This window comes from Macaca thibetana, chromosome 20 (assembly GCF_024542745.1).
Source record: "Macaca thibetana thibetana isolate TM-01 chromosome 20, ASM2454274v1, whole genome shotgun sequence".
NCBI lineage: Eukaryota > Metazoa > Chordata > Mammalia > Primates > Cercopithecidae > Macaca > Macaca thibetana.
In genome coordinates, this window is record NC_065597.1 from 40467568 (window position 1) to 40492372 (window position 24805).

At 40.8% G+C, this 24805-nt stretch overlaps 1 long non-coding RNA gene across 2 annotated transcripts in view; it reads right to left on the reverse strand.

The window, feature by feature from the left end:
• LOC126943696 (uncharacterized) overlaps positions 1-19835 on the reverse strand; it is a 77380-nt gene extending 57545 nt beyond the window's left edge. Inside the window, exons 1-2 of one of the 2 annotated variants that reach the window (XR_007721820.1) lie at positions 19698-19835; positions 52-207 (exon numbers count right to left, since the gene is read on the reverse strand). This is a non-coding gene — a long non-coding RNA (uncharacterized LOC126943696). The remainder of the gene's footprint in view (positions 1-51; positions 208-19697) is intronic. The other variant, XR_007721819.1, reaches the window with a different exon arrangement.
• Positions 19836-24805: the final 4970 nt, after the last annotated feature.

Genomic DNA, 24805 nt, shown 5'->3' on the forward strand with positions numbered 1-24805 from the left:
ATCCAAACGCCAAACCAAAAGTCGGAGTTACCATTAAGGAACGAAACACACCTTTACTGTGCTTGATATTCCAGTGACTTCGGGGGATGAGAGAGGTTTGAAACGGGGCTTTGGCAAGCCAGCTGAGATGAAAATAGCTGGGAAGCTGCCGCTCTGTGTCTCTTTTACACATAAACTTCCCTTTCAGGGCCAGAACCTGGAAGTGCCCTAGGGTACAGGAAAGAAGAAACTCAGTTGAGAATGAATGAATCACCGTTAGGCGTGTTTCAGTTCCTGTCTGGGGAGTACCAGCTGCAGATACCAAGAAAGTACTAACTTTTCTTGCCGACTCTGTGCAGGCTGGAACCGAGAAGGAAGAGCTGACAAAGTGTGCCCTGAACTGCAGCTCTGGGGAGGCAATGCCTTGATATCCCCACGGCATTTATGTCTGCATCATTTACGCAGAACATTTCTAGGTTCTTCCGTTGCTAATTGGCTTCATGAGGGAGCAAATGAGGTGGTCAGATGAAACAGACGAGCTTTGTAGCAAAATAGATGCGATATCAGAATCTATCTCAACCATTCACCTGAGTGTCTGCACTATCCCAGGCACCAATGCCTTCATCCTTGCAGGACTGGTATGAGATCATGCTTATGAAATGCTTTAATCTGTGACCTAGGAGAGAACTTGAAACCCAAGAGGCAAAAAGCATCCTTTTCAACCAACCTGTGAGATTTCCAACTGACAGGAGCCCTCTATGTTATTCCTGGTACTTACCAGTAACTTACATTGGCATAGTGCATTTAAAGTTTCAAAGCACTTTCCCTTAAAATCATTATACTGTGTCATTCCAACATTCCAATAAGTTAGGCAGGGCAAGAATTATTATTACCGTTTTTAAATGTGAAAACGTAGCAACTATTAGAAACAGGACTCTGGCTGAGTCCAACTAATGTTTCAAATCTTTTGCCCCCTGTGTTTTGCAAGTATTTAAACAACAAATATTTGTTGAATATAGACTTCAGGGACCCAGATGAAAAGCTCAAAATACTGATGACCTCATTCTAGATCCCAAAACTTCATTTTGTTGTGTTTTTTCTTCTGATGACAGGCTATTAAGGTGCTCAAGGTGACAGGACTTGTCTTTATAGATCCTGAAATCTCATCCAGTATCAAGAAGTGTGCTAACATAGTAGGAACCAAGGTTTGCCTTCTGGCTGATACTGTAAAAATAATAATTGATCTATGGCTATTAGATGTTTGCATGCATTAGACGTTTGCTCATGTTTTCATGAATAAAATGAAATGGAGAATGGGCTTATTTTCATGTCAGTTGTAATCTTGTGTTAACACCCAACCCAAAACACATGACTTTCTATAGCCACCACCACTGTAGTCCACTTGCAGGGTGTCTGTCCTGAGTTGGCCAGGATCACCTCCCTTCTGCCTGGGCAGTCGGAGCTTTGGGAGTTCATCTTTCACAAACACTTTAGAAATACTGAAGCCATTCTATGGGTCAGTGCTGAATTTAAGGAGCTACATATCAACTTGAATCAGACTGATTACAACTCCTCTGAACCTAATTGGCAAAACCTAACTGCATTCATGTTTTATTAAAAGCAACTTTCATTACACAGGCGGTGCTGTCAGAAAAATAAATTACATCTGCAAGTACTTAGGTATAAAATTTTGCAGATAACTTCCAGTTGTCGGTAATTTTATATTAGAAACTGTTTTTCCAATACATGCTAAAACTTTGTTCATCAGTATTAAACACACTTTACCTACCACTCTTGGAATATTTATGGGACTTGTAATATAACCTTTTTTTTTTTCTTCTTTAGAGATTTAGTAAACTGTTTGCTGCCAACTTTAATTTTGGCAGCCTCCCTAGGCCCTTTGGAAACTATAGATTGGTTCGCGTTTTACATTCCACTGCTTACCATTCCCCCTCCTACAATAGATTCTGATCCATTAAAAAAAAAAAAAATAGTGGTAAGTGTTGGCTGCAAAACACTTGCAAATACAACAAATGACTCATATAAACTTAGAGATGGGGAAAATTATAAAGAAGACCTAATTCACTCTCTACCACTGAATAAAATGTTTATATCCCTGCTTTAGGAAGTTTTTGTTGACTGTCCCTATAGGAGTCCCCCAAAATTCTGTTTTCCTGGTTGTACCCTTAATTTACAACAATGCAGTCAGGTTATATTTGTCACCACAACCAGATTCCAAAATAGACCTTTGTATTACTTCAGGATGCTTTTGCTAGCAACAAACATTGACTAGTAGTAGCTTAAGAAAGCAAAACTTTTGGCCAGGGGCAGTGGCTCCCACTTGTAATCCTTGTCCTTTGGGAGGTCGAGATGGGAGAATCACTTAAGGCCAGGAGTTTGAGACAAGCTTGGGCAATATAGCAAGACCTCGTCTCTACCAACCAACAAACAAACAAAAAAGAAAAGAAAAGAAAAAAATTTAAGTAGCCAGGCATGGTGGCATGTGCCTCTAGTCCTAGCTACTAAGAAGGCTGAGGTGAGAGGATTGCTTGAATCCAGGAGTTCAAGGCTGAAGTGACATGGTTAAGTCAGTGCACTTCAACCTGGGTAACAGAGCAAGACCTTGTGTCTAAAATAAATAAGTAAATACTTTTTTAAAATAAATTGAAAACAAAACTTTTTATTTTGAAATGATTTAAGCTAACAGAGCACTGCTAGCATTGTATGGAGAATCCCATATACCATTTATCTGGCATCTTGTAACATTAACATCTTACATAACCAAGATCCATTTGTCAAATATGAGAAATTGACATAAGTACAATACTATTAACTATTTGGAGTTTTTTTCCAGATTTTCCTCTCATGTCATTTTCTGTTCCAGGATTCAGTTCAAGATTCTACATTGCACTTCATTTTCCTCATTTTCTTTTCCAATCTGTTATGGCAACTTAGTATTTCCTTGTTTTTTATGACCTGGAAACTTTTGAAGAGTACCGGCCAATTGCTTTGTATAATGGTCCCTAATTTGAGACTATATAGTCTTCTTCCATGACTAGACTAGGGTTATCCTTAATGGGAAGAATGCCATCAAGGCAAAGTGCTCTATACCTGCAGGCATGTGATGACGTCTCATCACTGGTGATGTTAATCTGGATCACTTGGATTAGGTAGTGACTGCCGGCTTGCTCCACTGTAAAATTGCTGTTTTCTCTTTGCAATTAATACATCTATGTGGGGAGAGATATTTAATAAGAAATATCCCACTTCTCATTAAACTTTTGCTCACTAATTTTAACATCCATCAGTGGATCTTACTTGCAGTAATTATCACTGAGGTATTCCGATGGTGATTTTCTTTTTCTTGCTTCTGTCTGTCTATTAATTGGAATTTTTCTGTAAGGAAAAGGTGTCTTTTCTGCTCTATCTTTTTATTTATTTGACTATTTGCTTATCAGTAGAGACACAAGGATATTTATTCTTTAGGTTATAGCAATCATATCATTATTTATTTTGTTGCTGAAATTTTCCCCAATCATGTAGATCATTGGGAACTTTTTCAGGTTGGCTCCTGTGCCCTCCTGCTTTTTTCGTTTTTGTTTTGAGGCAGGGTCTCACTCTGTCACCCAGGCTGGAATGCAAGTGGCACAATCAATCATGGCTCACTGCATCCTCAACCTCCCAGGCTCAAGCAATCCTCCCACCTCAGCCTCCTGAGTAGCTGAGACCACAGGTGCATACCATTACACCTGGCTAATTTTTTAAAAAATATTTTGTACAGTTAGGGGTCTCACTATGTTACCCAAGCTGGTCTCAAACTCCTGGGCTCAAGGCATCCTCCTGCCTAGGCCTCTCAAAGTACTGGGATTACAAGCATGAGTTACCATGCCTGGTCTCCTCTGTCCTTTTAACATGCACATTACTTTTTTTTTCTTTCAAAGTACTTCCTTTTGCAAAAAATTTAACTGAAAAATAATAATTATATATATTGATGGGGTACAATGTGACATTTTGATATAAGTATACATTATGGAATGACTAAATCAAGCTAATTGACATATCCACCAGCTTGTCTTTTGTGGTGATGAGAACATTTAAATCTACTCTCCTAGCAATTTTGAAATATACAATATAGTATTAATAACTATGGATCACCATGCTGTGGTAATAGATCACTAGAACTTAGTCTTCCTGTCTAACTCATTGCTTTATAGCACCACAATATGCCCCAGGCTCATCTTGATTTTTTTTGCCCTAGCCCAGGAATCAATCAGTTTTCCAAAGAACCTTGGTTTCTTTTATTGGAGAATGATATTTAAGTGCTAGGAGTGCTGCTTGATACTGGGACATTACCGTTTTTATGCCTTCTAAGGAGATAGAGTTAGAAAATGTAAACCTATATATAAACACTAGCCCATGTGTACACACATATTTATGTTTACTTTGTTATTGAACTATCTGCATATATATACATATATATACACACATATATATTTAAAATCATGAGTTTATACTAACAGCTCTGACTCTAAATCTCCACCACACAGTTTAGTCTAGCTTTCTTCACTTCCTCATTTGTATTATAATTTCTTCCTCCGACCATGGGAAACCTGTTTCTCATTATCTATAATATATTTACTATTTGTCCAGTGCTACTCTACATATAGTTTCGGAATTACTAACCCTTCCCCTGTGAAAAACACATTTACCAACTGAATACAATGTGTGTGGTTCCTGTTGCCTTTAGCCTGACAGTATCCAGTGAGAACACTGTATTCCAAAGTGACTTAAATCAGTTCCTTCATCTCCACTGCCTTCAGTGTGGTTATTATTAATTTGTAACAGTTGGATTCATTGTCACAGGCTGAAATCCATCTTGGGTTCTTCTCCATCCTGGTTGACTTTTTCAAAAATTTATATAAAGTAAGATTCATTTTTTTGTAGTTACAGTTCTATGAGTGTTGACAAATGCATAGAATTGTGCATTCATCACTTACAGATCATTTCCATCACCCTCGTGCTGTTGCCTATGTTTTCAAACCCATCTCCTCATCCCACCACCCCTGGCTATCACTCATCTCTTTTCAGCTTCCATAGTTTTGCTTTTTCCAGGATGTCATTAAATTGAATCATATGATAAGTAGCCCTTGTTATGGTCTAGCTTCTTTCTCTTAGCAAAATGCATTTAAGATGTATCTACATTATGTTAATAAAGTTTGTTCCTTTTCATTGCTGAGTAGTATTCTACTGAATGGATTTTCTAATCATTTTCTAGTTGAAGGATGTTGGGTTTTTTCTCTTATGTCTCATGCATTCGATGTCATATCTCAATACTTTTTGCATAAGCCAAGATTACCCAACTTTTCTCATATGTTGTCTTCTAGCAGTTGTATAGTTTTATGTTTTACATTTAGGTATATGATGATCAATTTTGAGTTAATTTTTGTATAAGTCATGAAGTATAGGTCAATGTTGATTATTATTGTCATTACTATAACTAATATTATTTCATATTTGAATATTCAATTGTTCCAGGCCCATTTGTTGAAGAAAAACATTCTTTCTCTATTGAATTGCCTTTGCCTTTTTGTCAAAGATCAGTCAAGTCTATTTGTGTGGATCTATTTCCAGACTTTCTATTCTGTATCAATAATCTATTGAATAATCCTTTCTCATTTTCTTGGTTACTATAGTTTTATGAAAAGTCTTAATATTGGTTAATGTGAGTCCCCCAAGTTTGTTCTCCTTTCATAAAATTACTTTGAGTATTCCAGATCATTTGCACCACTAAATTTTCTTATATAGCAAGGTCTACAGTAGGCGAGGTTGTTGGTTCCAGGTTTGATATAGTGGTTCTATAATGTCATCAATGGTCCAGGTTCTACCTGACCTTCCTCCTGTATGTTTTCACTGCTTCCCTAAGCTTGGAGGTAAAAATATAGTTGATTATTATATTTTGTCACAGTTCTAAGCATCTCCTGTTTACATTCAAGGCAGGAAAAAGGAGCCATGTGTTGAGAAGTTCTCCTTTTTTTACATTGGGTAAAATATTGTATTAAAGCTTTCATGACCAGCTCTAAGAGCAAAAGGAAAACAGAATGAGGTTGTACCAGCTTAAATCAGTGCTTCTCAGCTAGGGGTGAGTTTGCCTCCCAGAGACATTTTTGATTGTGCATACTTAGGCTCATGCTATGCATGTATAGTGGGTAGAAGCCAGGGATGCTTCTAAACATCTTACAGTGCATAAGGTAGTCCCCTGCAATAAAGAATTACTTAGGCCAAATTAGTGCCAGGGTTGGGAAACCCCCACTCAGATTGATTATGTCCCTTGCAAGTCTTTCTTGGGGCTGGGGACATTGACTCTCAAACAAACCACAGAAGGTGAGAGCAAGGAAGACAGGGGCATAGCAAACAACTAGTTGATCTACCTTAGACAGTTGCCCACTTTGAGCCAGAGTTGTAAAAAGAGTATGGGGATGGGTATATAATTATCAAAAAATTAAACTCTTGTCATCTGTATCCCAGTGTGGTGGCGATGGGGACTACCAACAAACCTGATGAAAATGCTAAAGAGTATGGTGAACCCCTAACCCAGTGGGAAAAAAGTCAGCTCTCAGTGGTGGAGAATGAGAGGTGAAAAATCCATCCCAGGAAGCCCAACGAGATGATTTCCCAGAGAAGGGACCCACAGAAAGCATGCTGTGGTTCAAACCTAGGGGTGGCAGATGGGAAAAGAATAAGTTCTGTCTTTAACAGCATCTTCTGTACTGAATAGCAGAACATTAAGATAATAAAACTATTCTCGAGTCAGCTTAGTCTAAGAAGAGGCATTCAGAATGCTGGAAACCATAATGGCAGAACCACTTCCCTTGGGTTTATCTGTGACTGTTCATGCATGCGTGTGAGTGTGTGTGTGCACGTGTGTGTGTGTGTGTAGAAAAGACAGTGGGATAAAGACAGAGGACAGAAAGATGATTAAGAGTGCTTGCTCTGCCTCAGACCTGGGTACCAGCCCTCGATCCACCATGTCTCAGCATGGTGAACCTGATCACCTCAACAGGACTCATGGAATCTCTACTTACTTACTTCCAAAATGAGAGTAATTTATGGACTCACTATATAGTTAGCCATGAGAGTTAAATTCTTGCAAAGCGTGAAACACAGTCTTCTGACTATGGCAACCGCTAACCAAATGTTAGCTGGTCTATTATATGATTATATCCAAAAGAATGTTCATGTAGGTTTTGTAGTAGTTCTCAGCAGTGAATGTGGAAAATAATTTACTGACTGTCTCAGTAGCAGAAGTATTGCAATCACTGGAGAAGACTTACTCCATTTTTCTCCAAGAGCTTCCAAGGGGACCTGACTGCCAGCACATGGAAACCCCAGGACAGAGACCCAGGTCCCCTGTGGTCATGTCTACCTCAGGACCAAATAGCCTATGTTCTCAAATAACTGCGTGCAGCCCCACATAGTAACTGTAGCACTTTGAGCAAAGAATAACATCAAGAATACTGCTTGAGACAGAATTCTCAAGATACATGTGCAGTTTAGCATGGGGATCAGGCGAAGGGGCAGGGTTTCAGAGGCAGCAGATCAGCGGAAGTCAAAACCCATCCCCCTCCTTTTTCCCATATCCAACCCCTCCCTAGGCCCTCTAGATTTGACTTAAATCCACTCCCTTCTTCCCGTAGCCTCTGCAAACCCTCTGCCATCTTACTAATGCACCAAAATCTGTATTTGTTTCTTAGAGCTGCTTTAACAAAGTGCAACAAACTGGGTGTCTTAGTAAATAGAAATGTGCTGTCTAAAGTTCTGGAGGCCAGAAGTCCATGATCGAGGTATAGGCAGGGCTATCTTCTCTTTGATGGTACTAGAGCTAAGGGAGGATGTGCCCCAGACTTCTTTCCTACCTTCCGGCAGTCTTCTGGCTTGTAAGCAAAAAATAAAAAATAAATAAATTTTTTTTAAAAAAAAGCACAACTGCAATCATCACATGGCATTCTTTCTGTGTGCCACCACACCAAAATCTGTGTCAGAGTTTTCCAGAAAAAAGAACCAATGGGGCCGGGCACAGTGGCTCAAGCCTGTAATCCCAGCACTTTGGGAGGCTGAGGTGGGCAGAGTGCCTGAGGTCAGGAGTTCGTGACCAGTCTGGCCAACATGGTGAAACTCCATCTCTACTAAAAATACAAAAACAATTAGCCAGGCGTGCTGGCGTGCGCCTGTACTCCCAGCTACTAAGGAGGCTGAGGCAGGAGAATTGCTTCAACCAGGGAGGTGGAGGTTCCAGTGAGCCGAGATCGCGCCACTGCACTCCAGCCTGGGGAACAGAGTGAGACTGCATCTCGGAAAAAAAAAAAAAAAAAAAAAAAAGGGCCAATGGGAAATATATTTTTAAAAATTTATTTTTTTCCTTCTCTCTCTCCGTCTTCCTCTCTCTCCATATATATAAAATTATAAATACATATGTAACCATATATAATTTATATATGTAATTATAAATTATAATGATATATCTTCATTATTTCTCTATATGTAACATGAGGAATGAATATATATAATTATATATACATATGTATTATACACATACATATTATGCACATATGTGTATTATATATACATATATAATGATATATTCACCTCATATATATTTACATATAAATATATAGATGTATATAGATAGATATTTATATATAAATTGATGAAGGCAGCCATTGCTACCCAAGTCTCTTCGTGCAAGTGGCCTACCTGAAACACGGAGGTTTCGAGAGTTCCATGCATCATCCCTGTCATAGGCTTGTGTGAGGGGACCCTTCCTTCATGGCTTCCTGTCTCTCCATTTTATTAGGGTTTGACATCAGTGACTCCATTTTGATACTGATAACTTTTGCAATATATACAAAATACACATACTATATATAATATGGATATGTACATATATGGGTGTGTGTGTGTTGTGGGTGTGTGTGTATTATGTTTGGGTTCAGGACATACTACCCCAAATATGACTATAGGAGACCGGATATGCCACCCCAAAATATATTTGCTTCGCATATTTGGAAATGGTTATTCTGAAAAACTTCAGACACAAGAGTAGCTCTGAAAAGCTGTTTTTCTTTTGTAAAAGAAATTTACATCTATAAAGAAAATATGCATTAGTATCTGTATCAGAAAGAGCAGCTCCATTACAACTTTTATTACCTGAAAGACTTACCTGCATAACAAGACAAATTGTATTCACTATACTTTCCTCCTCTCGCCCTTCCATAAACTTGTCTCTACCGCCCCTCAGAAGCCAAAGCCCCTATTCCTTTCTATAGCCCAGGATATTAAATAAGCTTCAATCATCTGGTCTCTCTTGGAGTCTCATATATTTGTGGGACTCCTGTGCTCACATATGTAATAAATGTGGTTTTGTTCCTGTTGATCTGTCTTGTGTCCATTTAAGTTGTAGCTCAGCCAAGGAACCTAGAAAGGTAGAGGGAACCATTTTCCCTCCTCCACAGTACATACATACATAGTAAATACATACCTACATATATTACTTACTCAAACTTAGAGAGAGAGAGAGAGAGACAGAGAGAGAGAATTTAAGGAATTGGCTCATGTGACTGTAGGGGCTGGCGAGTCTGAAATCCACAGGGCAGACTAGCAGGTTAGAAACTCAGGTAAGAGTTGATGGCATAATTTTGAGTCTAAAATTCTCAGAGCGGCAGGCTGGAAACTCAGGCAGGTTTTCAATGTTGCAGTTGTAAATAGATTTAGTCCCCACTGGTCTGCCCTTATCTTTTCTTGCCTTCTTCAATCCATTCCCCACATAGCAGTCACGGTGAGTTTAAAATGCAAGTAGGATCATGTGACATTTCTTCTTAGAATACTTCAGTGAATCCCTTATTGATTGTAGAATAAATTACAAACTCCTAATCGCCTGAAAGGGAGGGCCTCAATTTGTGCAGAATAGTTCTGGTTTCAAAGTGTTATTCTGGTTTTCAATAGCACCTTCTTCTCTCAGACATGTCCCGGGAAGATGATAAACCATATCTTATGATCAGCCTACCTCGGCCTGGAGTGGCCTGGTGCCTGCAGAATCTCCAGCTAATATCATGCCAGTGTCCCCTTCTACTCCTCACTCAGACCATGCTGACCTGTCAGTCCCTCCCTCCACCAGCCTCCCTCCTCTTGAAGCCTTTGCCTAGGCCATTGCCTCTGCTGGGGACTCTCTTCCTTCTAAGCTTCCTATACTTGTTAATTTCAAATATTTCTTGGATCTCAGCACCATTGTTACTATTACCCCGACCCTTTTCTAGAGAGATCTCCCTGAGTGTATTAGAATTCTCAGAAGACACAGAACCAAAAGAAAGGCTGTGTATATACAGTCATGTGTCACTTAGCAATGGGGGATACATTCTGAAAAATGTGTTGTTAGGTGACTTTGGGGCTGTGCAAACATCCTAGAGTGCACCTGCCCACACTTAGATGGTGTAGCTCATGACACACCTAGACTCTATGGTATGGCCTATTACTCCCAGGCTATGAACCTGTACAGCATGGGACTATACTGAATACTGTAGGCAGTTCTAACACAATGGTAAGTGTCTATGTGTCTAAACATATCTAAACATGGAAAATGTACAGTAAAGATAGAATAGTGTAATCTTATGAGACCACCATTGTATATGCAATTCATCATTAACCAACACATCATTAGGCAGCCCATGACTATCCATGGCTTACTCAATTATGGAGGTAAAGAAATCAGTTCCAAGATCTGTAGTCAGCAAACTGGAGACTTAGGAGAGCTGATGTATAGCTAAAGTCTGAAAGCTGACAAGCTTGAGACCCAAAAAGGGCCAAAATTTCAGTCTGAGTCTAAAAGCTGGAAAAGACGCGAGTCCCAGCTCAAGCAGTCAGGCAGAAGGGGGTTCCCTCTTACTCAGCCTTTTGGTTCTATTCAGGTTTTCAATTGTATGGATGAGATGTGCCCACAATGGGGAGGGCAACCTGCTTTACTCAGTCTACTGATTCAAATGTCAGTCTCATCCAGAAACACTCTCACAGACACACACAATAGTGTTTGGCCAAATGTCTGGGCACCCCATGGCTCAGTCAAGTTAAAATATAAAAATTAACCATCATACTCAGCTTTTCAACCGTGTTTGTATGAGCCAGTAGCAGAAGGAAGATGTGAATATGAAGTCAAGGTTGCTGGCCTGAGATATCAGAGGGCATGCAATTGGAAAAACCCAGAAATAAGCCGATGCAGCACAACATTGTGAGGTAGAATGAAAACTGAAAGCTCTTGACTCAGATACACAGGCTGGTTTCTTTTCTTCCCTGTAGTCATTGGTTACAGTCTCAGTTGAACTTTAAAGGATTGGGTGATGACCCACGGAAATGAGGGATACATGGGGTCTGTTTTTGACCATCTTCCTCCACACATTTCCATGTGTGGCTTGTTTCTGCATGATTGATTTACTGACTGGGAGGTGTCTGCAGGTGTGATGTTTCTGTCTCTTTCCCGCCAGCCTTCTCCCCTCCCCTCCCTTCTCCTCCACTCTTATCCCTCTCTCTTCCGTCCTTCTCTCCATCTCTACTCTTTCTTTTCTCTTCTCTTTCTTTTTCTCTTTTCCATTTTAATTATTTAATGCATTCAGGCAAAGCCCCAGGAGACTAAAACAAGAGGGTCAGATTTCTCTAAATCTTAAACCAGAAAACTAGACTCGGTCCTCTTCGGCACTCTGCTTTTCCCAGGCCCTGGCAATTTTCTTTTGAAGCCTCTTTCTCACTGCCTGATGTCCTTGCCCTTCCTTACTTGATTCCAATGACAGCTTACAAGTAGCACCCTGGTTTCCAGCACCCTACCATCAACCTCCCCCCTCCACAACTCCTCTACTCCTCCAACAGAGGTGAACACTCTCAGCAGACTGATCTCTTCCCTTTGATGCAATTGACAAAATGCAGAAATAAGCCTATATAGCACAACGTTGTGAGTAAAATGAAAATTGAAAGCTCTTGACTCTCTTTCTTTCTCAAGAGCCTACTGTGACTCCCTTTTGCCCAACCCATCGGGTCTGAATGTTTCTACTTTGATTTCAAAGTTTTCTGTGTTCTAGTCACCCCTTGCCTTCTCAGCATGAGCCCCCACCAGGGCAGGGCATGAGGCATCTGCTGTGGTCTAAGCTCCTCAAGCTATTCTTCTCCAGCCTCCATCCTATCTCCAGTCCTCTACATACCCTTCAGGAACCCTTTCCCCCTGCTCTTCCACTCAGTCACATCTTCTGTGGCCACAATGACACTTCAGCTGAAGAATGATCTGGAGATGCTCATCTCTCCTTGTCCTGGCCTCTGTGTCTATGTAGCAGTCTTGGGTGCTCTTATCTCATCAAATAATAGATTGCCACTCTTTGAAGGTAGCAGTTGTGACTTTAGGTTTAATTTATCACTGTGTCTGGCACTCATAACATAGTGCCAAATGCAGATACATAATCATTGTATATATTTATGGGGTACATGTGTATACTGTGTAATGGAAGCCAAGGGTGGAGCAGCCCCAGCTCCCTTACTCATCCCCGGAGTGGAAATTGACAGGTCTCAGTGCACACTCTTCCACAAGGCTCTCTCCTGCCACTTGGAGGGAAGCAGAGCTCACCCACCGAGGACTCCCCGGGTCTCTTTCCATCCTGAGAAACATGCATTTTCTGAGTTGTGGAGCTGTGACGCAGCAGGATTACACATGTGCTGCTGTGAAACCTGAAATCAGAGCCAGGCGGGACCTCCCCTGAGAAAGGCTGCCTATAAATCGTAAAACCCTTAAATGAATAGCTTAGGGGCACAGGGTTGCCTTGGGTTAGGGTTAATTGGGCCGAGTACAAAGAGTTTTATGTTCATAACTTACTATCCATTTACTCTTCCTGATTTTCTGAAAGTTATTTTGCTCTGGGGCAAATTTGTATTTGCTTTTCTGACAATGATGAGTTTGAAGCTGAACCCTTTTCAGCTGTTGGGAACTTGTAAGTTGCTCAATATCTACCAGATTTTCTCTCTCATGCATCCATTTTGGATAAGAGGAGAGGAAGGGTTTTGTTTCTTTAAGTTCTCCTTCTCTACGCAGAAAATTGCTTCAAACTAATCTGTGCTTTGCTCTTTTAATGCCCTGAAAACATTTTTCGTTTTTGACTATTTATTCCCTAACATATCGTAGGTTAACACTCTAGCCTCTGTTTTTCAGTATTAAGCTGGGGGCTAAAGCCCAGACTATGTCCAGTTAGACTTGAGCCCACATACCTGGTCTGTCACTATTCACTTCATGACTTGATTCCAGCCATTTAATCTCACTGAGCCTCAGTTTCTTCACATGCAGGTTGGTTCTGACTACAAGTCATGGCTTTTGTGTAGATTTAATGAAATAATATTGTATGCACAAGGTGCTACTGTATTCCAGGCAAATAGTTAATGCACTAATGCTACCATGGAATACTGACTAGAATAGTGGTTAAGAATGCAGGCTCTGAAGCTAGACTGCCCGGGGTTCAAATCCCAGTTCTATTTTGGACAAATTAGGTTAAACTCCCTGTACCTCAGGTTCCTGGATTGCAAATGGGAGCCCATAATTATACTGCTACATTGGATTTTTGTGAGGATTAAATGAGCTGATATGTGGGAAATGCTTAGAGTCCCTTCTGGCACGTAGCACACTGTCAAAAAAAAGTGTTAGCTGTTAAGATTACAGTAGTCACAAGACTTCCCATCTGCGAAGCTGTTGCTTTCCAAATAACCTGCTCATCATCAAATCACCTTTTCTCCTCAAATGAAACTCAACCAACCCGTCATTCTGATCACTCCAGTTTTCTCTCCTTCGGCAAGGGCAGCTTGCCTGAGCACCTGCAAAGGGCTTGGTAGAAGGCAGCATGGAATAAAATCCTGTGAAATGTCAAAATGTGAACAAGAAGCTGCAGGAAACACCATTCACTGCTTTACAGGGAGGGTGACCCACACATAGTCAGTTTGGACTGGATTAAAAACGATGGGAGCACCACTGTCCCCTCCCGATACAGCTAGAATTTCTTATTTACAACTGAGAAAACTGACTGATCGAATCCACAAAAGGAGATTCATAGAGATTTCATAGAGAGAAACAAAATGGAGATACCACGACACCCTAGGAGAAACACTGAAGTACTCCTGTTCCTGACTTGCCAAGTCCTGATTCCCATTCATATCTCCTTCTGGGAGACATCCCTGGATCCTTTCAAAAGTATCTCTGGTATACTTGGGCTGTTCTGAGCAGATTTCTGTTCCTTGTAAGCAAAGAGGCTTGATGAAGCCAATCTTGATGGACACGCTGGATGAGACTATGTTGCCATCTCTTAAATCCCTGCAAGGTCTTACAGCTCCTCAGAAACCACATGTTCAATGAACAGTGGACTGTAGCCCCATCACGCATGTGCACACTCACACAAAGATAATAAAGCCAAGTTTACATGTGGAAGAACATATTGAGAATTTTCTCTACCAAGAGTCACATACAAGAGATTCTTTTTTCTCACTTTCTCAGGCTGATGCACCTCTAAATGTTCTCGTTAGCTCTAGCTCTGATATCATCATGATGGAGGTGGTGAGCAAGCCCCTTCTTCCAACGAAAAAATATTTAAAAAGACCGACAGAGGAAATCCATGAAGAGTCAACTTAAGAAACAATACAAAATACACTAGTTTACAAACACTTAATTTTTTGGAACTCTTCCTTCATTCCTCAAAACCAGAAAGTGACATTTGTCAGAGAGAGCCCCTGGGATGGCAGAGTCCCAAATCAGCTCCTCCCATGAGTCACACCCCAGAACTGACAAAAGAAGGGGGCATGACATAGCAGATAGACCACTGGTCTGGGTGTGGGACCACCTGGCTTCAGGGTGGGAGTCCCCACTCTGTCACTATGGACCCTTGGGAAAATCACTTCTCCTCTCGGACTTCAGTTTCTCTTTCCCTAAAATGGGGAGGTTGGGTTTTCACACCAGCCTGTGCCTCACAGCCACCTCAAAGCTCCCCCCATACCTCACGTGTCAGGAGCTCTGGAGTCTGTAGGAACTGGGGGTTCATGTAATTTATAAAGGCTTCTCTACTTTTTTGCCTTGTCCTAAAACAATTGGCTCACATGAGACTTTGTCCAGTCACCAGTGACTTGGAGATTCTCAGTGTGAGTTGAAATGAGGTAAAATGTACCATCTAAGAGGCTAACAGTAGCTTTACTTTCTGCTGAGAGTCTAACTTTTCCCTTGCCTTATTCCTCAGAAACACATGATTGAAATTGAATTTTGATGTTTAGACTTCAAATGCATCATTTCTCAATATATAATTAATTGTTAATGATGGCATGAAATTTAGAAAATCATGGATTCTGATTCTAAATCCTAACTCCAGCCCTTTGAGTTATTTACTTGGGAAGGGATTCCGCGTCCCCAAACCCCAGTTTCCTTGTGGGTACAATTGGGAGAGTTTGGACACATGCTCCCGAGCGTTAAGGCAGATAATTCATACAAAGCATTTATTCCTCTGACTTGCACAACATTAAAGCTCAGGGCATGTCAGCCACTATTACACTCTTCTTCTGATACTGATAGAGTCCCACGCTGACCCCACCGTGGCCTTTTAATAAGACCGCCAGAGGCTATTTGGTGTGGGACCCTTCCTTTTACTGGAAAGTGAATACCTTTTCATGACCCAGAAACAACCATCACACACTCCCAAGACCCGTGATTTGGGTCATGGGAAGAGACACTGAAACTACTGCATTGTTTATCTCCAAGGCCTTATGCAATGTTTTTCCCACTATTTTTAAGCTCCCCAGCCTTGCCTTTCCCCTACTTCAACTCCCTAACGCTCAGCCCCTTGTTCAGTTCAGCTATTTCAGTTTTGGGTTGAATGGTCTAGACAGGAACCAAAAAATGCGCAGTCTGCATATGGGTCCCCCCTGTGGGCCCCACAATTTTTCCAAAAAGAGTATAGGGACATGGGGCTGATTGACAGAGGAACTTTAATTTGATGAACTAATCCATCTAAAGCACACACCACGGAACCTGGCACACCATAGTGCTTCATAAATTGTGAAAATACAGTGTTATGATTATCTGTAGACTGTAAATCCTGTGGCTTTTATTTGCTTGGCCTTCTTCTATTATTAAGAGAATATCCTGGAACCATGGCCAATAGCTCAGCTACCTTGGAGCAAAATAGGAAAGACAGTTCAGTCTGATTTGGGTGGACTTCTCTGACCCTTGACACATTTTGTTATAAACCTCCCCAGTAGTTAGCAGTAGCTGCACAACACACAAACACAAAATCTCAGTGGCATAGAGCAATAGGCACTTACTTAGTTCACATGCCCGTGAGCAGCTGATCTCATCCTCCCCGTGGCGTCAGTGAGCTAGTCTGGGCATGTCTTTCTCATAGTCATGGGGGACACACCAGAGTCCACTTACACAAACAAGCACACGAACACATTTCAAGTCCCTGCTACATCCGTCTGCTAAGATTCCATTGGCAGACATAAATCAGGTGATGATACCCAAGATCCAAAATGAAGTATATTTCTCTCATGGAAGTGTAAGAAAGGGAGCAACTATTTCTGAAAAGGAATTCTTTAATCCACTACATCACTCCAAATTCCATTAATTCCCACAGTACTCCAATACGCACTTCTGACATTCTCATATGTGATGCATGTTGGGTAGGTGCAGAAAGGGGGAAATGGTCCTTTTCTGTTCCCAGACCAGCTGGAAGGAAGTCCTCTCTCTACCTCCTCCATGCTGCCATTTTGCATTCATTCTGCAGGCAGCTGCTTCATAATCTCTGGCCGTTGCATATACAGACATTTTGCATCTCTTGTTAAGCTGAGAAAGTCAACCAAGGCTTCTACTTATTTTGTGTCTTAGAGAGCTCTGTAGTGGCTTTCAAGGTGTTGCTAACTTTATTTCTCCTTGGAAGATTCTCCAACAATGACAATCCCCCATTGCCAGAAGCCTGGGTCCCGTTCCTGTGGTCTTGTTGCATCCTCTGCACTCTTCCATTAGGGCATTTCTGATACAGTCACTATCATGGTTGGCTCATCAGGTCGTGTGATCAGTGTTTCTAAAAGGATGGACAGTATTCTTCTGAATCAGAATTGTCTGGGGTACTTGATATAATTCCGGTTCCCAGGCCTCACCATCAAAGGTCATATATAAAACATTTAACAACTGGGGGGAATGATACCAATCAAGCAGAACGTCACCTGCAGCCATAAGGGACTTCAGAACACTCAACTCTGCAAAACATTACTCTTTCATTCACTGAGGAATTGCAAGGAGTCCTGGGTTAGGGTCAGGACAGTTAGTCGGATTAGGGGGTAGACAAATGTCAGAGGGACTGTCTAATAAAGTAAATAAAAATAAAAATAAAGAAGTATTTTAATATTTCAATAATCAGTTCATCTGTCCTGGTATGTTCCACTTGAACCATCTCTGATTAGTCTTATTAGTCAAACTTTCTGGGGGTGAGGTTCAGGAATCTGTATTTTCAGCAAGTTTCAAATTTTGTTCAGCCTCAGGAGTCATTACTTATCTACTTATCTTGAGCAATATTTTGTTTTTAAGTTTGATAGACACCAAAAAATTACAGATATAATAAAGATAAACCCCTTTGCATTAACTACTAGAAACCTCATAGCAAAAAGTATGACTTGCTTATCTTTAGCAAGTGGCCCACCTGGTAGTATTTTGCTGAGGTCATGAACCTGGTTCTGACCAAGGAGTTGTGAGTGGTTAATATGCTACCTCTGAACGAAAGCATTTAATTGCTGATTTGAGACCCTCCAGAGCTCTCTTCCCCTCTGAAAGCAACACTTGAGAAGGTGGTTCCTCCATCATCCTGAGTTCTGGTACAAGGCTGTGAGAACAAGAGCCCCTAACCACCCCTCAGTGGCCACAGGCATCGATGAGAAATACACTTTTGTTGTGTTAAATCACTGAGATCTCAGGGTTCTTTGTTACTACAGCAAAACTTAACCCAATTGAACTGATAACCTAATTGAAATTTAGGGTTTGGGCTCAGTGTTGCCTTTCTTCAGAGCCCTTAGCCATTGCCTAATATATCATAATAATCCTTAATTACCATCCACCGCACAGATAAGGTCAAATATAAGAAGACACACAAAAGTGCTTTGTAATCTATAAACATTTTACAAACATTTTGGAAAAGCAAGTGATTCTGTCAAACTTAATGATATTGATCTTGTCCCCTCAACAAGGCTAAGGTCTTTAGAAGAAGAGATTCTGTCCTTGAGGACTTTGAGAGCTTAGATATTTCTAGGATATACCTACCATGTTATAGGACTCCTGACAAGTTCTTAAAGAATTCTTCCCAGTCATGTGGAACTGTAAGTCCAATTAAACCTCCTTTCGTTCAAAAAAAAAAAAAGGATTCTTATAGAATTGCATTTAATGGGTGACATAGAAAATCAAGGAAATAGCTTTGTGACACAGAGTCCCTTTTTTTATTGGTTCTCATAATAATGGGAATTCTCCTGTTAAATCTTTAGAAACAAAATTGCTTCCCTTTATGTGGGACAAAAAAATGGGAGCTTTCTAGCAGCCAATGTTTAGTTCCTGAGGAAGGTGTAAGAGGACGGATGGAGGTCAGAATGGACTGTCCCTGACCCCAGGGACGAGAGATGGAGTAAATCATGAATATGATCACTACTGAAGCTGAGAAAGAGCCTATTAATGTCATGTAATGAATTTCAAAAAAGATACAGTTGCACTTAGGGTATTTAAACCTTGGAGGTTTAAACTAAATCATACTTGTCACATGCACACAGTGTCACTAATGAGCTTATGTAAATATTTAATCTTCTCTATTTGCATTACTCAACCCAGCCTACCTCACCAGTCCCTTCTCCCAGCCTTCTCTAACACCATCATCCAGCCTCCTGGAACTTTGGTTTTTGTAATTTGCCATGCACTTTATGCCTCTGGCCGTAACATGTATGTTTCCCTCTGTCTGAACTTCAATCTTGCATATTTCCTTTTCTACCTACCAAACACCTACAGATCCTTCAAGGCTCAGTTCAAATACATCCTCCTCTTTGGGAAACTTTGCCTGAACCATTTACAACTCCCCTGCCCTAGCAGAATTTTATTTTCCTCCTCTATGCCCCCATTACCTTGCGATCATTCCATAATTCTGGGTATCCCATCTATTTATTCAACAAATACTTATGAAATCTTGCTAGGTGCCAGTCCTGGGGCCAGGTGCTGAGTGTACAGAAGTGAATAAAAATTCTAATTATTGGTAACTGTGAGTTCATGGACAGCAAGTGTCTTATCTTTTTTTTTTTAACTTCCAAGGATAATGCGTTTGTAGTCCTAAATAAATAATAAATACAGAATGTGTTCTCTTTATATCTCTTTAATGGGTGACACAGAGGTTCATGAAAATAGTTTTGTGACACAGAATCACTTTTTAGTCCACATTCTACTTCTGCTTACATCCATCAGGGCTATTTCAGTTGGAAGTAACAGAAATGAAATTCACACCACTTTAGCTACAAAAGGGAAAATACTGGCTCATAGATTCCAGTAAAGATTGACCATTGAAGCTGGGGGAAGGTCAAGGAAGGTGACTAATTTTAGGAACAATAACAGTAACAAATAGCGAATGCTATTCAGAATCTCTGTGTTTTACCTTTCTGTTTCTCTTTGCCTCTTCTGTTAATTTTCACTGTCTGCAGCCTGGTTTTCTTGGCATGGCAGGAAACATGGTCTTCAAGAACATCCAGGTTTTAGGTCTTACAGCTCCGACCACTGATGACAGACTGCTGATTTCTCCTGCTTACAGTCTGCAAAGTTCAAGGGAAGAATTCCAATTGGTTCAGCGCCAACTATTTGCCAATCCTGGAGCTAACCAGTGTTACCAGGAGATTAGAGGATGATGATTGGATAGGTTGTCTCAGATGTCCAACCCCAAACCACCAACAAACAAAGGGTTTGGGGGTAATGTAGCGCCATCAGTTTCTCAAAAGCAAAGGAAGATGGTAAACAGATTGTCACACTTTTCTGTCACTGATTCCGTCATTCAGTTAATATTCATTGCATACATACTATGTTTAATGCATCATGCTAGGATGGAATGAGAAAAATAAACAAATAATAGGCAATTACTTATCTGGTCATCTGGTAGGAGACACTAGACAGGGATTGTGGCATAGTGGTTAGAAACTTGGGGTCTAAAGCCAAAGCACCAGGATGAAAATCCCAGCTATATGATTTATGTGGCTGTGACCTTGGGCCTCTCTGATCATAGTGTCCTTCTCTGTAAAATGGGGATAAGGCTCACATCGTCTCAGGTACCAGTTGTGAGACTCAGTGAACCACACATGAAGTATGTAACGTAGTGCCTGGCATGGAGTGAATACTCAGTGAGATGTTCACTATTCATTTGTGCATTCTCATACATCAGGACAGAAGGAATTATGTTTCAAAATGAAGATACATAGAGCTCAAGATTCAAAAGAACTCCAACCATTAACACTGACAATGGGGTCCATAGAGGAAGAAGAATTTGGTTTAACCTTAGTGGATAAGCAGCATTTTAATACAACAGCAGATAAATGGCATTTAAAAATAATGGACAGGCCGGGCGCGGTGGCTCATGCCTATAATCCCAGCACCTTGGGAGGCTGAGGTGGGCAGATGACGAGGTCAGGAGATTGAGACCATCCTGGCTAACACAGTGAAACCCTGTCTCTACTGAAAACACACACACACACACACACACACACACACACACACACACAAAGAAAGAAAGAAAGAAAGAAAGAAAGAAAAGAAAAAGAAAGAAAGAAAGAAAGAAAGAAAGAAAAAATTAGCCAGTCATGGTGACAGGCGCCTGCAGTCCCAGCTACTTGGGAGGCTGAGGCAGAAGAATGGGGTGAACCTGGGACGCAGAGGTTGCAGTGAGCAGAGATCGTGCCACGCTCACTGTACTCCAGCTTGGGCAACAGAGAGAGACTCCGTCTCAAAAAAAAAAAAAAAGAATGATGGACAATTCAGGAAGAGGGAACAGCATGGACTAAAATAAGGGGATGTGAAATGAGCAGAAGATCCAGAAGTTCTAATTTGTGCAGGGTTTCTAGAGCCTACAGTTCACAGATGTATAGGGTAGGAGGTGTGGCTGTCAAGGAAGCTTGAATTGGGACTGTGAAGGGACTGAATGCCACATTAAGGGAGTTGGACTTTATCCCATAGACGGTGGGGAGCCATTGAAGGTTCTGGAGCTGAGAACTGAGTGACAAGATCTAATGCACATTAATCATTGAGTGTAGACTTATTAGAGCCTTAGTGGCCAGAAACATAAATTAGAATTCCCTTTTAATCCCCCCTTTTTGCCCCATTTTTTGCTAGAGAAATAGTTCTCTTTCATTAGAAAACAGTCATACGGATTATTATCAATGTCAACCAGTACTCGGTCCCAGTATTGAGCAGAATAGGAGATATGGGGATGGTGGCAAATTAGAGGCCATGTACCCCTCAAAAGGGAAAACTGCTTCTCAGCTTCATTCAATATTTACCAAGTAGGACTGCAGGCCCAATGTTAATAAATATTATGATGATTCTAGAAAAGTGTAAAATCTATGTTTTTATGTAAAATGTCTGTTTTTGTTTTGTTTTTCTCGTGGTCTCAATAACAACTTTTAAACTCTGTAGACTAAAGTATGTCTGTGGACTTAATTTGTCCTCATGGCCACCAGTTTGAGACCTCTGGATTCCAGTTGATTGAGAACATGTATTAATCTGGATACCTAGACACCTTTACTCTATGATCATTCCACATTTGCTGTTGAAGGACTCAGAAATAAAAACAAAGAAAGAGAATGCCATGGGCAAGAAGTATTCCCAGTTAATCAAAGAAGATATTTTAAAAGCTGAAATTTTCTAAAGTAAAATAAATAAATAAAAATAAAAACAAACTAAAACAAATGAACAAAAAAGGTACAGAGGGAGTTCTATGAGAGCCATGGGTGGGTTATTCACAGTTAGACTCGTATGCTAGGAGTAAGGTTTTAAATTCTAGCTGACATTTTTCACCAAAACTACTTGATAAAGGCTAAGATCCAGTACAATGGAAAGAACTTAGGCTTTGCAGTTGGAAAATCTGCAAATTTCTAATTTTGACAAGAAGATGTGTAAGCATATCACTTACAGCAGCTTGTATCACTTATCTATTGCTAAATAACACATAACAAACAATTACAAGATACTAGCATTATATAACAATAAGCATTTATAGCTTGTGTATTTACAGGGTTCAGCTGATCTTGGTTGGCCTTGTTCATTTATTTTCAGGTTTATTTCTTTCCACATCTCTCACCCTCCTCCTTGCACTGGCAGCCTAGCCTGCCTTTATTTTTCTCATGGTGATGGGAGAGCTGCAGGAGAGGAGGGAGAGGCATATAAGCCCTCTTGAAGCCATGGCTCACACCCAGCAAACCACTGCCTTTTAAAAAAATTACCCAAAGTGGCCGGGCACAGTGGCTCACGCCTGTAATCCCAGCACTTTGGGAGGCCGAATCACAAGGTTCAAGACCACGGTGAAACCCCGTCTCTACTAAAAATACAAAAAATGAAGGTGGCGGGCGCCTGTAGTCCCAGCTACTTGGGAGGCTGAGGCAGGAGAATGGCGTGAACCCAGGAGGCGGAGCTTGCAGTGAGCCAGGATCGAGCCACTGCACTCTAGCTTGGGCGACAGAGCGAGACTCCATCTCAAAAAAAAAAAAAAAAAAAAAAAAAAAAAAAAATTACCCAAAGTAAGTTGTTTGGCAGAAGGCCTGGACGTATAGAGGTGTGAACAATTTTTGCAACGTACATCACAAAACAAAACTGAAGATGGCTTAGAGTCAACCAACTTAGAATGGGGAAATAAATCAGGTTGCAGTCTCAAAGTGAAATACATTACAGCAATAAAGAAAATGAATGCACCACAGCATCATTCAGCAATATAGATGAATCTTACAAACCTATGATTGCGAAAAGACAGGCAAATTCAAATAAATAAATACAATATGCATCTATTCCTGTAACATTCAAAAAGAAGCAAAACTAAACAGTATTGTTTATGAAAACTCATATAGGTAGTAAAATCATAAAATGAAGGAAGACAATGGCTACCAGAAAAGTCAAAACAGTGCCTCTATCTATTCCGGGTGTCCTGATTAGAAAGGAGAACCCACGGGAGATGCAGATACCTATATCTTGACCTGACAGTAATTCAGGCAGTGACTTCACAATTATTTGTTAAACCGTGCTTTCATATTTTAGGCATTTTTCTGTATGGGCATTATAGTTTACCACAGTTGGATTTTTAAAGTTCAGATCTAAATCAAAATGCAAAAATAAAAGTTATGTTACCCATAACATCCAATTTTGCTACTTAACCCTGATGTGCTGGGAGGCGGCTACATCACCTCTGAACATCTGTTTTGTCTTTGGTGACAGTAGAATGATAACAGTCTCACTTGAGCTTGTTCCAAGGGGTAGATAAAAAGATGCCTAGAAGAGAATTTTTTCAATACTGGTAAACTAGATGCAAAGGTGGAAAATATTGGTATTTGACATGTAGATGAGAGGAAGACTTTTGTTCTGAATTCTGTTTCCTAGTAATGCTCTTGGCATTTTCTCTTGTTTGTTTCAAGGAGAGAAAGAAGGCAGTGGAAGAACTCAAACCCAAGCCTATGTAATTCCCAAGTAACTAACTCAAGAGGAAGGAGGGTCTGGATATGCATAAAGCATCCAAGTCTCCAAATGTGAGCCACATGGCTCTCTCTGCCTCAAGCCTGTGTGGGAGCCCCCTGGTAAAATTGGGATTCAACTGAATACCCAGTACTTGAGTGATTTCCTGAGGTCACAGCCTCTACCACCCCTATGTGAGGAAGATGGGGCTGGGAAGCTCCTAACTGCGAAAGTCAGAACCATCACAGTGGTTATTTACACTGGGACTCGCAGCGTGATGCTGGGGTCCTTAAGCTGATGCAGGAGAGGAGTTTGGCGCAAACAGCCACATGACACTGGGCTTCTTTCCATTCTGCCTGTCAGATGGACCTAGGTCCCGGTGGGAGGTCTACCCCCATAGCAAATGGTTATCTTTAAACCCATCCTTCACCCTCTTATCAGTGGAGGAATGTGGGAAGACTGCAGGTATTAGCTGTGTAGGCATTTGGGATTTTGTGCGGGTTAAGTGTGTGGGAATGGGAGGCTTATAGGCCTTCAACACATTCGCAAATCAAGTGAGTGTAATCTGCCCCAGCAGAGGTCCCTGAAAGAAAGTGTAACCTTCTCAGACTGCACAGATACCGCAAACAAGAACTAACATTTTCGTGTCCTTGCTTTGTGCAAACACTGTCTTAACAGACTCACATGAACAACCTCACTGAATCTTCACCCAACACTTTTTAGCCGGTAGTAGCCAGGTACTATTGTTACCCCTTTTTAACAGAAAAATGAGCCAGGAGGAATTGACATAGAAGCCTGAGGTCACACAGGTAGATGGCAGATTATGGATCTCACAGGTGTATCCATGCTGTGGACAGCCTTGGTTTGAGCAGCAATGAGAGGGGGAACACGGAGAAGTTGGAAATGGGTACAGAATGATGACTGTCGCCAACTTTCCAGGCCTTTATTTAGTGGCTTTACTATTGTATAGGCATCACACACATACACACAGACAGACACAGACACAAACACAAACACATTTCCAAATTTAAGTAGAAAACCCGTTCCAAAAGCAACTATACAGAA